At 34.1% G+C, this 15,598-nt stretch overlaps 1 pseudogene; it reads left to right on the plus strand.

The window, feature by feature from the left end:
• Window positions 1-15,001: 15,001 nt before the first annotated feature.
• Window positions 15,002-15,598, plus strand: part of LOC127556994 (spermatogenesis-associated protein 2-like) — a 69,984-nt pseudogene continuing 69,387 nt past the window's right edge.

Raw genomic sequence — 15,598 nt, forward strand, 5'->3', positions numbered from 1 at the left:
TGGTAGGGGGAACAGCAATAGTGTGAACATCAAATGAGGTAAATTATCACATTTGTGATCTTTAAAGAGTTAATCTTATTACTGATGTGGTTTGAGGACCAATATGATATGGGTGATGTAAACACCAGTTGATGGTAGGTACCAAAAGTTGGGGTTTGGTCATGTGAAGAATTCACAATGGCCATTTTCTTTAGCAGAAGATGGATTTATTTAGGAGAATAGGTTACAGACTAAATAAAGGGATACAGTAAACACTGGGAATGGTAAATATGAAATAGAATTAGAGAACATAGGGGTTTCCCAAAAGGGAGATAGCACCCTGAGAGAGTTAGATATAAGGAGGAGACGTGGGTTGAGAAACATGGTGGAATTAGGGGAGATACCACATGGCATGGGGGAGGAGGGGTAAGGAGAAAGATACCATGGGGCAAAGTGCCATAGCAGAGTGACCCAAAGGAAGGCAGCAACCTTGGGATGGCCCATAAGTAGATTTCATAGGGAAAATTTTACCTCACAGACATGATTGGGATTTCTGACTGGCAGAGCATGGCAAAGTGAGGCTGTCCAAGACCCCTACAGAGGATGAATCTCAGGGCTTTGATATAACTTGGATTTCACACTGGACAACTTCCCCATAAGGTGGGAATATGGACCTAAACAGATCTCTATCAGACCCTTCTCCCTGCTTACCACAGGGATCAATTCTTTAGTTTCTCTCTGTCAAACACACCATTCAGGACCACATTATTACTGAAAGAAATGTCACAAGGTTGAGTCTGAAAATCTTGAATTTATCAATTAATGGCAAAAAATATGCCTAAAAGATGTCTTTGCCAATTTTTTCTATTTTGACCTAACCATATAAGAGTATAACTTTCAATAACAAAGTTTTTTATTTGTTTGTTTTTAAAGATAAGGATAATTAGATTTTTACACATTTTAGAACATGTTTCCCACCTAGAGGGGTTGGGAATGGCTTCTGAAAGATATTGCCCCTGATAAATGGATAAACTTTAATCTTTTCATTTCTGTGACAAGCTCTTCTTTAGCTAAGATGGATTTAAAATAAAAGGGGGTTTGTTTGTTTTTAACATAGGGAAACTTCCTCCCTGGTTCTGTGCTAATTACTAGAAGGTGTGTGTGTGTGTGTGTGCTCAATTATCTATTTGGTCATTAATGACAAAGGAAGACAAGTCTTGAGCTTATTTGGCTTGAGCTAATTGCAAGCCATCCCAGTTTCCGGACTAACCCCCTTAGACCCTTCATTCATTTTATGCTCAGGGGGAGTATATTAATGGCCACATAGTATATTAGCTTTTTCCTTGCACTATCAGCTGTGGACTCCTAATTGACAGTGCAGGGTCTAGTGGGACATGAGTATTTTACCTGACTGATCTAACAGTCTATATAACTTTTCCTCAAAAACCAGCTGGTTCTGCTTTCAACTGAATCCAGGCCCTCACAGAGGATGGGAAGATGTTCAGGAAGCTGGAAATGTGCCATGTCACTATAGTCATGACTGACTAGCCCTGAGCTGCTAGTAGTTTAATGGGGTTGGTAATTAACATTTTGCAATATGACAAATTTAAAAAAAAATACTAGAAAAAAAGAACTAATTAGCATACTTCAAAGGGATAATGAGAAAAGAAATTCAAAGGATCTCAGATTTAGAGGTGCAAGGAATCTCAAAAGTCCTTGAATCTAACTACTTCATTTAATAAATGAAAAAACGGAAAAATAAAGACTTTAACAGACTTTATTTACCAAGCTCATATATTTAAATGGTAAACTCAGGGTTCAAACTGTAGGCCTCTTGCTCCGGAGTTCTTTTCACTCTACTTAAATGCCTCTTGGTTTCATATTATAGAAAAGGAGTTGAAAATCTTACTAATGTCCTCAAGTTTTATCAGAAATTGTGAAATATATTTGAAACAAAAATCAACATAATGTCACATTTTTATTCCACCCCAAACCAAAATGGAGATCTACAGTTTCCTTGCATCGAAAGTCATATAAATATTTATAAACATCAAAAGGGATTAAATCCAACATGCATTTAGTAAGATATTGCTCTACTGAAACATAAATGCTAAGCAAACTGAAGTCTGGGAGGGATGGAGGCAGGGATGCATGTAGGGTAGATTTCTCATTTGGGTTCTAACACGGTGGTTCATTTACGATATTCCTTTGAAAGGAGATATTGGTGGATAAACATAAGCCCAATTCACTTAAAAATCCCTTTTTCATAAGAAATAAGCCTAAATGTCAGTACTTGGCTAACTAAAAAAGACATAAAATATGAAACAATATTTAGGCAGAAAAAAATATTGTTTCTAACACAGGTAGTATCAGTTTCATTCAATCTTTTTTTTAAAATCCATGCAGCATTTATCCATTTATTTAACAAATACTGAGCACTGAAGCAATGAGTAAGTCCCATGGTGACATTAAACATTTAAGATGTAATGAAAATATTCTGAATTTGGAGTCACAGGGCCAGGACTCAAATTGAAGGTGCAGTTAAATTGTACAGTGGATAGAGTACCAGGCCTAAAGTAAGTAAGTACTAAGTTCAAATCTGCCCTACAACAATTAGTAGCTGTGTGATCCTAAGCAGGTCACTGCCCAGTTTGCCTCATTTTCCTTATCTACAAAATGAACTAGAAAAGGAAATGGCACTCCACTGCAGTATCTCTGCCAAGATAACCCCAAATGGGATCATGAAGAGTCAGATAGGACTGAAATGACTGAACAACAACTAAAAATTGAAATTGTGCTTCACAATTGCTATGAAACCATGAACAAGTTACTTCCCTTACCTAAACTTTTGATTTCTCATTTTTAATTTATGTTTATATATGTGTGTGAATAAATATATAGAGATATATTTAGTTATATATTTATATCTATATATGACAACTGGGGTTAAAACTTGCCCAGAGTCACAAAACTAGGAAGTATGAAGTTTCTGAAAACTAATTTGAATTCAGGACCTCATGATTTCAAGGCTGGAACTCTATCCACTGTGCTATCTAGCTGCCCTGATTTCTTCCTTTCTAAATTTATCAGATGATATTGAATTACATTCCTGCTTGATTCCTATGAACCAGTGATAGCTTGGTCTTCAAAAAGTATGCCATTCAGGCAAGAAAAGTGCTCCAAAAATTCAATGAAAGTATGAGGAAGAGTATGATAGAGCAGTAATTGCCTGATGCAGAAAATGAGTTCTCTAGGAGTTCAAAGGAAGATGAGATTCATGAGGGGTGACATGAATATGAAAGCTCCATAAAAGTAAATAAAACTTGGGCTTGAAAAAGAACTTAGATAAACAGAGGGATGGAGAAGACATTGTGGAGTGGAAACATCCTATACACCCACAAAGAAAGGAGGGACTAGTCCTTTGATCAGAGGAGATACTGGTCAAGAGTTGGTAGGTTGTGAATTATAAATTGATCAGAATGTCTTCTGAGTATTTTTCAAAGGGTGCATGCAAAAGTACTGTAGATACTGATACAAAAGTGAATTTAGTATTTATCCTCAAGCACCTTATTCTCCACACAGATGAGGAATTCAATAGCAGGTAAGGGCTAGATAAATAATCTCTGAGATCTCTTGTGGATCTAAAGTCCTGCGAGTTCTTGAATTGAGAACTAAAAGCCAAGAAGCAACTGAAAATCATGTTTCCTGGATGATGACCCTCTCAGATGCCATACCTTAGGATACCTCTTTTAGGTTTTCCTAAAATTTGCATCAGGTACAAGGAATATATAACAGAAAAACAAAAACAAACACAAAATCAAAACAAAAACAAAAACCAAGAGATATGAGTCACAACTGTAATTGAACATTATTTTCCATTTAAATTTCAATGAATGTATGGAGCCATGTTTATGCTGCACTCTCATAGTCACCATTTTTTCTCCTGCTAGCAAGCCCCAAGATTTGGTTGATTGATTCCCACAAATACTAATTTCTCACTGCAGCCACCTATTATCTCGTCACAGGTTATTCTCAAGCAGTTGCATTCAGAAAAGAAACACAGGTTTTTACTTATTTTTCAACTTAATCAACAACCCTTTTAGGGTTATTTTAAATTTTATTAATTAAAGCATTTAAATTAAATTAAATATATATATTAATATATAATCAATAAATAAAATAAATTAAAATGTTATTTTAAAATTATTTACCAGGAACAGGGGGATAATAAAAGTTTTAAAATAAGAGAAAATCTGCAAAATTATAAAAGGCTCAAAAGTTAATAATGGTCTTCCATGCAAGTATACATGGAACTAAGCCTAGAGCTTTCTTTCTCCCTAGATCTGTGAGGCATTCTTCTAATTATAATCAGTCAACCAGCCTAACCCCTTCTGTAATGAATGATTATTTTTTTCCAGTGAAGATAGATTTCCAGTCAAGAGATTTGCCAAATCTCTCTTAGAATCTACTTTCTAATTCTATCTACTAGTGTGGGATTTTTCCAGTTTATAGAAAATTCTTCTCCACTAGTTTGTCCTAAAATATCCTGCCATAGATTTTAAACAGATAGTCCTGTCATTATATAACAGATGCTTCCCATACCCATCATGGAGACAATAATAGCTCTAGACTTCTATGATGACCTCCTTATTCCCCGACTCTTGGGATAAAGAAGACTCTTCTCTATTTTGCATCTGAAGATTACCCCCAATCATAGTCCTAAACTAATGAAAAATACTGGCTTTTTTCTCTAACCCAGAAAATTCAATATTCTGAATTCTAGAAATTGAAACACTTTCTAGGTCTGATTGACTTTCCTGAAACAAACTCTCTACAGAGTTTTGGGGGAAAGTATGAATATTTTTTTCTTTTTGAATTTGACTGATATTTATTCTTTTTTAGCATCACTTGGTATGGGATTAAAAAATGCGCACAGTATTTGAAATAATGCATTTCCCAAGAAGTTGTTGCATATAATGGATATGTAATATGATCATATTTTAATAGATTATCAGATAGACCATTAGATAGGGGTCAGAATGGCACTTTTTACTTATATTTATTTATATGTCAATATTTAGGAAGAAATACAATTTTAATGGCTAAAAAAGGTAAATAGGACAAATAGGTGCTAAACAAGTAAAGATAAATAGGACAAGTAGATGGCAAACCTTCTGGTAATTAATATATTTGTGCTTAGATAAACTGATCAAGTAACATCAAATTAATACATGCTTATTATGTGTCAGGTACTGCAGTGAGCACTGAGGATACAAATGTAAACAAAAAAAAGATGATGGTTGGCTCGAGGATCTTATATTCTAACTTAGGAAGAAAAAAAATACTAAAAAGAATTGAAAAGTTAAAATGGAAGGAACTCATCTGTAGAAAGAGGGCACAGAGGTAGAAAGGTATTCTATAGTGAGAAGACCATAGAGGCAGAGGGCAGGAAAGTATGATAGAAAAGTGCAGAGAATCAGAAGCTTTTCCAAGAGAAAAATTGCTCTTAGAAAACAACCACATCATTTGTAATAATTCCCTTTGAAGCCTGAAAAGTTTTGCCAGAGTTATTCCCCTGACAAGATTCTCCAGAAAGCCCATTCAGATTTATGCCCCCAAATGGCATTGAAGCAATACTGTGACTAATTGTCAGAAATAACCAGACTGTAAGAAGACTGCTTGCAGAGGTTTCCTTAAAGGAGAAGTTGGATTATTATGGGATTAGTATATTCAGCTGTGTAGGTACATATTTTTAATGTAGCAATGCATATTAGAAACAGTGGTCCTGATTATTTTCTGAGTATTTTTATAAAATCTTATATTTATAATCTAATTCATGCAGATTTAGTACAGCATCTTGTTTCACTCTAAGTACTAAGCTCCTAGTGTACTCCAAAACTCACTTCCATATCAATTAGAAATTGAGCAGAGTCTAATAAATGCCATTAGGAATCAAGTGACTTAGGTTCAAATCCTAGCCATGGACAAGTCAGTTTTCATTAAAGCAAAAGAAAAAAGAAAAGAAAAAAATGTATCAATCATGTAAAAGAACATTTTCACACTTACATTCAGGTGTGGAATTCCTAAAACATAATTTCCCTGCCTCTCTTCCCCTTCAAAAAAATAATAATCAATTGAAGAGTTTAGCATGTACCTATCCCTAGCACTACAACTATAGCAGACTGGCAGGCAAAAAGTAAGAGAGTAAATGAATCATATAGCACTTAGCACAGCAAACTCATAGGTGTCCATTTGCATTTCAAAAGACTATGTGATTAAGAGACCAATTGTTATTGCTCCATAAGTGCTTCTCCAAGAAAGAAATCCAGGACCAATTTTTTAAAATGTTATTTTCTGAAGATTTCTGCAATATTAGATGGATAAAAAAGACACTTATAGAGTTCTAGCATTAAATTCCATGTGCCTAATATTTTTTTTTTCTGGCACAAGGCAAGATACTCCATTCAAAAAAGATAGAAAGCAGCAACAGACCTTACAGTATAGTTCTAACTTCCTACTTTTTAGCATGGCCTAAAATCATCCCACTCTCTTTTTCCTTTTTCTTTGTTTTTCCTCTCGATTAGCCTGAACTTATTTACCAAGATTTCAAAGGTTGACATAATAGGGCCCCATTCTATGTATGTTACCTTATTTCCCCAGTATTCATTAATATGTCTACTCCACTTTAGTCAGGAAGCTCATAATAACCTTCTCATCTGGAATGTGCTCAATTCTCCCTAATTATGTAAAGCATAAAGGGAAAGGTCTAAGTTCTAATGCCCTCCATGATTCCAGAAGACCATTGGCTCTATCCATTATAAAAAGGTTGATGGATTTAGGGTGCAGAATTATGTATGCATGTTTCTCTATATATATTTATGTTAAATATATAGAGAGAGATGCATACATGTATATATACTTACATACGTGTGTGCATGTGTGTCTTTAAATCATGCATATATGAATGTGTACCTGTATGCATTTGTTTATAGCCATTGAAGAGAATTAGTTTTACTAAATCATGTATATTTATTACAATAAATTTCTTTTTCTTTTTCTTCCCAATGGATTGTTATAAATATGCAGAGTTTAGCAAAACAATGGGTTAGGGAATGAAACTAGATTTCCTTTTTATGTAGGGAGGGAGTAGAGAATATATATATATATGAATGAAATACTGCACTGGTGCTCACAGTTTCAGATAAAGTAATTGTATTATTTATTTTTAATTAATTACTTAATTACTTTATTTTCTTACAAGGGCTCTTTCATGAAGTGAGAGCAATCTCTAAAGGTTTATGGTGTAAAAAAAAAATCAATGAAATGTTTTTGTCTTAATGCCTCATGGGCAAGATTAGGTCTTGTCTTCTCTACTAATCCTTCCTTGAACACTCTACCCCTCAGTGACCTCCCTTTCCCTTGAACTCTTTTATTACCTCCAATTTTCCATACTTGATCTGAGAGGTGATCTGCTAAAAAAAGCAGATTGGAATCCTGAGCTAGTAAGAGGCTTAAGAGTAAAAAAAAAAAAAAAAGTCAACTGGGGTTAAAAGAAGGACAATTTATCACCTAAAACAGATAGGAAACTTATCCCAAAGAGCATGGAATTAGATCAAGGGTTTCTGAGAAAAATTAAGTGGCTCAATCCAAGGGATGATAATGTAGATCACAAGTACTCTCAGGTATGGGATCATTCGGTAGGATCTGTGCTGAAAAGGAGATAAATAGTGGTAGGTGGGGACTCCCTGACAAAGGCTCCCAATACATCTATTTATTGACTTAGTGCCAATAATAGAAAGATCTATTAACTTTCTGGGAATGTATCCAGAACAAGATTAAAAAATTGCTAGAAACTACTAACCTTGAGGACAGCTACCCATTTCTGATGATCACATGGACATAAATGATCCTGCCAAAAACCTAGAAGGCAGTTCTAACAATCATGACATAAAAAAGCCAGGAACGAGCATAGTGTTCTCATTACTTCTTTTAATAGAACACACAAACTTCTGAAAATAGAAAGTTTGGAAAAAAGGAATCCTTACATAAGAAGGAAAATGAATTTCAGTTTTTGTACCACATATGAGATTAAATGAGATATATTTGTAAAGTACTTAGTACAGTTCCTGGCATATACTAGGCATTTAATAAATACTTATCTCTCCATGCATACAAACTCAGCTTAAAATACAGGAAGGATAAGCTCTTGGCTAGGAATTGAAAATACCTAATAAGGATGGTAAAAAGATATCTGCTTGATGTTTTGCAAATCTATGTAAAAAGGATGATACTTGGAAAAGGAGAAAGCAGAATATTGACTTCATGTATTTACCAAGCTAGTCACCAGAGGTTAGCCAAAGTCTAAGAATAGCAGTAGATATGCTATAAAATTAACACAACACTAAATCATTTTAAAAGAGAATAAACCAGTAATGCAACATATGACCTTAGATAGCTACATATAAATACATAGAAAAGCCATGTTAATTAGAAAAATTCAACATGGCTTCATAATGTCATGCTAGAATAACCTAATTTCCTTCACATTTTATAAGTAAAGAAGTAAAAGTTAACACATTTCAATAGGTTTTGACCAGTGCTTTAAGAAAAGTCTACATCTCTCAACCTGTTCTTCTAGGTAAGATATAGTCCAAATAATGGTACAATTATTCAGAAATAGTTGAGTGATTGGTCCCAATGAGTCAATTAGTTAAGAATTCAGTAGCAACTTTCTAGTTCCCAAGGATTTGCCCTTATGCTACATGAAATGCTTAGGAATAACTTCAATTAAAGTAGACATTATATAATCTTTAAATATACAAAGAGCACAAACAACAAACAGGGATAAGAATAAAAAAACATCTGAACATCTGGATAGCCCTGGATTTCATACAATCAATTTTAATAGGGCTCCTATATTCAAGTTCAAAATATCTTTTTTACTGCAAAATATAAAAGAAATAGATAATATTAGATCTAAAAAAATCTAAGAGATTTAGCATACTGCAAGCTCAGTTTGAATCAACAATATCACATGGTAACTCAAAACTGAATATGATATTAGATTGCACTAGTTACAGCTTAATAAGGACAGAAGCTAGTTAGCATGGCGGATAGAGTATGATGGGATCTGGAATTAGGAAAGCTCATCTTCCTGAGTTCAAATCTGGCCTCAGACACTAGCAGTGTGATTCTGTTCAGATCACTTAACCCTTATTGCCACAATTTCCTCATCTGTGAAATGAGCTGAATAAGAAAATTGCAAGCCACTTTGCCAAGAAAATCCCAAAGAAAGTTATGAAGAATCACAAGTGAAAAATGACTGAATAACAACAAATAATAGGGAAATAATAATCTTACTGTCCTCAACAGACCAAGTTTGTAGAATTGTGTTCAGTTATGGGTGACACATTTTAGTAAAGACATTGATAAAGTGGAGAGCAGCTGAAGCAGGGTGACTAGGATGATAAAAAGCTTCAAGATCATACCACATGAGGTTTTGTTAAAATGACTAGAAATATTTAGCCCAGAAAAAAAGAGAAAGCAAAAGGAATATGATAACATCCCTTCAAATACTTGAAGACAGCTATTTGGAAAAGAAATTAAATTCTTTATATTTAATCTTAAAGGGGACAATAAAAAGCCAGGGGGTTAAATTTAGGCTCAATATAAAAGAAAATGCCTAATAATTTGAAACAGTGAAAAGCAAAAGGGCTGCAAAGATAGACAGACAAATGGATAGACAGATTACACAGACAGATGGATAGACAGAATACACAGACAGATAGACACACAGATGCATAAACAGATGAATGGGTAGATTGACAGACAGACAGTCAGCTAGATAGACAGGCAGGCAGATAGACAGTTAGATAAATAGACAGACACACAGAGACAGGGACAGATATAAAGATAGACAAATGGATAGACAGATAGATAGATAAACAGAAAGAAAATGGAAAGATAGATAGAGAGATAGAGACAGTTGATACAGATAGAGACAAAGATCAATCATTTATATGTTCCAAGCACTATGCTAAATGCTAATGACACAAATACAAGCAAGCAAAGTCAGCCATAATCTCAAGGAGCTTATGGTTTTATTTTGTTATTTGAATTTTTGTTTGTTTTGTTAATTGAAGTTAAGTTACTTGCCTAGGGTCACATAGTAAGTGTAAAGTGTTTGAGACTGGATTTGAACTCAGATCCTCCTGATTTCAAGGTCAGTGCTCTAACCACTGTATCATCTAGCTACCCCAAGAGTCTTATATTTTAAAGGAGGTATACAAAATGTAAAAGAAAGCTGAAAATCAGGGTGAGGATAATTTTCATGCTGCAGCAGATTGGAAAAAGAGAATGAAGTGACATGGAGAACTACCTCCAGGAAGATATCAGAGCTTAGGAATTCAAAGTTCAGATGGGGGAGGTTAAGGTGATGACTAGAGAGCAGGTATGATGATGAGGAGATATCAGGAAGTTTCATGGAACTTTGATCCCTGAAACAATGAAATCCCCCTTCACTAGAAGTTTTTTCTTTTTCTTTCTTTTTTTTTTTTTTTTTTTTTTACTCAAAAGACTGAATTCTAATTCAAGGATTGCTTAGCCTTGATGTCTAGTGCAATGGATATGAGTGTACAGAAAGGCATGAATTTGAATCTAGTGCTCAAGACATTTATCTAACTATGTGGCTCTAAACAAATCATTTAACCCCTCTCAATCTCAGTCTATAAAATAACATTAAAGTGATAGCATGATCTCATAGAATTGCTGTGAGGATCAAACAAGATAACATATTAATGGTGCTTTGCAAACCTTAAAATGATACTAAAATGTTATTATTAAAAGTATTAGTATGATCATCCTTGAGTACTTATTTCATTTTTTATTCCCATAATTCTCCAAATGATACCATACACATGCCATCCCATTTCATTTTTCACCTTCATTTCAAAGTGAACCATAACAAAGCTTAAATAAGAAGTTAATGTCAAGACAAAGGCCATGTTTTGTAAATATCCTTGTGTTTTAATTTAAATATTGTGGAATTGGTCTCACATGCCAAAAACACTCTTTAAAATCTGTTACACTTTGCATTTTTTCTGTGTATGTAGCAGAGGTAAATACTAATTGCATAAGACATTCAATAAATACTTATTGAATTAAGTTGAATGATGGCTTAAAATAGATTAAATCCCAGTTCCTTAAAAAAGTTGATTAATCCTCTAAAAGAGTTATATGTTCAGAAAACTGGACTGCTTATGTTCTCCACTCAAGCAGAGCCCCCTGCTTAAGCCCTGCATATTAAGAAGAGTTTGGCATTCTTAAATCATTTTGATCATTCATAATAACATTTAGATTCTAGTGAATCAAATTAAATTTGCTATTAAAAATATGGTTCATGGAACAGGTAGGACGTGGCAAACATAAGGCTATTATTCTTGCCTTCATTACTATGAATATCTATATCTAATCAGAAGGAAAAAAAAGCATTCTCCATCTACAAACTTAAAGGTAGAGATCTGGATTTTTGTGCTACTTTTGCCAATGATTCATCATGTGGCCCTAAATAAGTTTTAACATCACAGTACCTCAATTTTTTCATCTCAAAATGGGAAAATAACAATCATACTTCCAACTACATAGGATTGTTGCGGGCACCAAAAGTAGTGCTTCGATATAATGATGCCATATAAAAGCCCTTTTTTGTGCAAGATTAAGGTAACACAGTAATAGTTATACCGAAGTTTCATAAACTTCTTTCTTAACTAAAGCCTGAGATATTTCTTATCCCCCTCACAGATTATTAAAACTTCTGATTTTAAAACTATTGAATCAATTTAATAAGTACAAATTATCATTAAAAAATCATTTCAAAAATAAAAGTAAATTGATATAATAGAAAGACTTATATGTACAAAATATTGATAATAGCTCCTTTTGTAGTATAAAAGAACTGGAATTAAAGTGAAAGTCAATGGAGGGATGTATATGTGAGTGACTTATAAGAAATGATGACAAGAACATTTTGCATAGAAACCTAAAACTATCATTTAAAACAATTGTACAGTAAAGCTAGCAGAATCAGGGGGGAAATTCATGGAATGACAGTAATATTATAAAGATAAATGATCTTGAAACTCTTAAAAATTCTTATCAATACAGCAACCAAATATAACTGGAAGGTGCTTAAGATAGAAATAAAGGAATATTTTTGGATCTGACCATTACAAGGTTTTTTGTTTTTTGTTTTTTTTTTTTAGTTTTGTTTAATTTCTGAGTTTCATCTATAAAAATAAAGATATTGGGGCAGTTAAGTAGTGCAGTGGATAGAGCATCAGACTTGAAGTTAGGAGGACCTGAGTTCAAATCTGGATTCAGACACAAACGTTTCCCAGCTGTGTGACCTTAGGCAAGTCACTTAATCCTAATTGCCTCAGCAATATATATATATATATATATATATATATATATATATATATATATATATATATATATATATATATATATATATAATATTAATGCTTTCACTACCTTTCTCACAAAATTTCTTCCAAGGAAATCACTCATATCTTTAAGTAGAATACAAATATGAGTGGATTCTAACCCAAATTCATTGCAACCACTCCCTCAATTGATGCAGATCACAACCATTATGCTAACATTTCATCAATGTGTCATGAATATAGATCATCTGTGATCAATCCTGAAATAATAAGCTTCTGAACTTGGGGATAGATTCATCTTGGCTTTGCACTCCAAGATAAAGACCAAGAAAAATGTTTTTCTCTCTCTGCAGGAACTACACAAGAGCTTGTATTCGCCTGGAAAAATTCTTGAAGAACTAATGGTCACCAGCAGGATGATTTCAGAAAGGCCTAGAGAGACTTACATGAACTGATTCTGAGTGAAATGAGCAGGACCAAGAGATCATTATATACTTCAACAACAATACTACATGATGATCAATTCTGATGGACCTGGCCATCTTCGGCAATGAGATAAACCAAAGCAGTTCCATTTGTTCAATGATGAATTGAACTAGCTACACCTAGCAAAAGAACTCTGGGGAATGAGTGTGAACCACTACATAGCATTTCTAATCCCTCTGTTTTTGTCCACCTGCATTTTTTATTTCCTTCACAGGTTGATGGTACATTATTTCAAAGTCTGATTCTTCCTGTGCAGCAAAATAACTGTATGGATATGTATACCTATGTTGTATTTAACATATACTTTAACATGTATTGATCTATCTGCCATCTGGAGGAGGGGGTGGGTGGAAGGAAGGAAAAAGTTGGAACAGAAGGTTTCTCAAGAGTCAGTGCTGAAAAATTACCCATGCATATATCTGTAAATAAAAAGTTATAATAAAAAAAAGAATTAATGGTCACTTCTATGTACTCATCATCATTGACCAACATCACAGGAAGGCTTGAGCATAGGAATACAAATAATAGGTTAAAAAATACAGGTAAAGGCTCCCTTTACTCTTCCTTATTCAGATTACATTTGCACTTTTGTGTTTGGTTCTTGATCCCATGTTTTATTTCTTATAATAGCTTTTTTATTTTTCACAATATATGCAAAGATAGTTTTCAACACTCACCCTTGCAAAACCTTGTGTTCCTTATTTTTCTCCTATACTCCCCACTTCTACTCTCCCTTAGACAGCAAGTACTCTAATATAGGTTAAACGTGTAATTTTTCTAAACAAATTTCTACATTTATCATGCTGAACAAGAAAAATCAGATCAAAAACAAAAAAGAGAGAAAAACAAACAAGTAGGCAAACAGCAGCAACAAAAGGTGAAAATTCTATGTTGTGTTCCATATTCAGTCTCCCTAATCCTCTCTCCAGATGCAGATAGCTCCCTCTGTCACAAGTCTATTGGGATTAATTGCCTCATATTTTAAGAAGAAAACTAATAAGTTTGAAAATATCGAAAGGAAGAAAATCAAGAGGTTGCAGTTTTCTGTACTATCTGGCACATAGTAGGTAGGCACAATCCTTTTGATAAGAGATTCAGTTGGAGGATTATGAGTATTTTTCCCCAGAGGATCCTCATTAGAGAAATGGCAATTGTCTTCAAGTACTGGAAGGGTTATCCCAAGGAGGATGAATTAGGCTTGTCCTATGTATACATTATATTTACTTGCATGCAGGCCATATTCTTCCACTGTAATGGAATGTGAACTTTTCAAGGACAAAGACTTTATTTTTTGTTTCTGTATCATCTTTTCCTTGCACATAATACATACCTAATAAATACTTGTTAAATTGAGTTGAATTCTATTTTACCTAGAGTACAAAAACAGGACCAATTAGTGGACACTGAAGAGCAGAATATTTAGGCATAGTGAAAGAAAAAACTTCCTGAGGACCTATAATTGGAATGGGATACTTTACAAGGCTGTAACCTTCCCTCAGTAAAAAATACTTAGGCAATGAATGAATTATTATTTTAAATAATAATAAAAATAACTAGCAATTATATATTGCTTTAAGGTTTATAAAACACTTGACAATGGTCCCATTTTGTTCTTCCAACACATCTGGGAGGAATTATTTTATCAACCATTTTAAAGATGAGTAAACTGAGGTATAGAGAAATAGACTTATATAAGGACATATAGCTAAATAACTGAGGAAGAAATTAAAATCAGATTTTCTTTGTTTGAGATACAGCATTCTATCAACTGTTCCTTCCATGCCTTACCTTACTGTTACTTATTCAATATGTTACTTTGAGGTATGTCTCAGCAAGCATCTTTTTGTAAGTCTGAGTTGGACTAAATGTCCTCTAAGGTCATTTGTAACAGATTTTATGACTGAATTTTCATAAAGTTTCTCAGCTCAATGTTTTCTATTTATGATCTCATCTGAGCACTTAAATACCAAAGCCAACACTAGACGGCATCGTAAAGGAGTCTGAATGGATTTTCAGGGGAATAAAAGGCAACAAGCAAAGAGATCGTGCTTGGGTGGCCTGGCAGCTAAGACTGAGACAGATTGTAGGAAGAGATGAGCAACTCAGCACTTGTTCCTCATTCATTTGGAGACAGCAACAGATTGAGGACAATAAGGAAAGTCCAGCAACAGCCAGCAACAGCCGCCATGGTGCAGCGAGCTGTGTCTCAGCTGTCCAGCAGGCTGGCAAACAAATGGGCTCTCTGTGGTTGGAAGGGGACTAATTGGCTTAAGTTCAACCTACATCTGAATGCAGAGATGCATATGAGCTCGGGGGGAGCCTTTAAAGGAACTGGGAGGTGCTTTCTATGCCCCAGTTTTTGAGAATGTTTAAAGCAGGAAATGGGCTCAGAAGAAAGGATTGACTGAGTTTGGCTTCTCTTTCAATATGGCATCATGTTTTACAACAGCCATCTGGCAGCTGTTGTATTGTTTTTCTAAAAATCACAATCTATAAAAAAAAATCAAATACAGACATTAACATGGTAGCACAGACATTAGCCCTTCTCTAGAATGCTGTTTTCTTCTTAGCAGAAGATGAGCCAGACTAAAATGTGGGAGAAGTGACTATCAACATGAAATTGAATAAATTACAGGCAGGTGGTCTGAGGAGATTTAGGAGATCATAAGAAAAATTGTAGGGATGGGGAG

Source organism: Antechinus flavipes, chromosome 3 (assembly GCF_016432865.1).
Source record: "Antechinus flavipes isolate AdamAnt ecotype Samford, QLD, Australia chromosome 3, AdamAnt_v2, whole genome shotgun sequence".
Taxonomy (NCBI): Eukaryota; Metazoa; Chordata; class Mammalia; order Dasyuromorphia; family Dasyuridae; genus Antechinus; species Antechinus flavipes.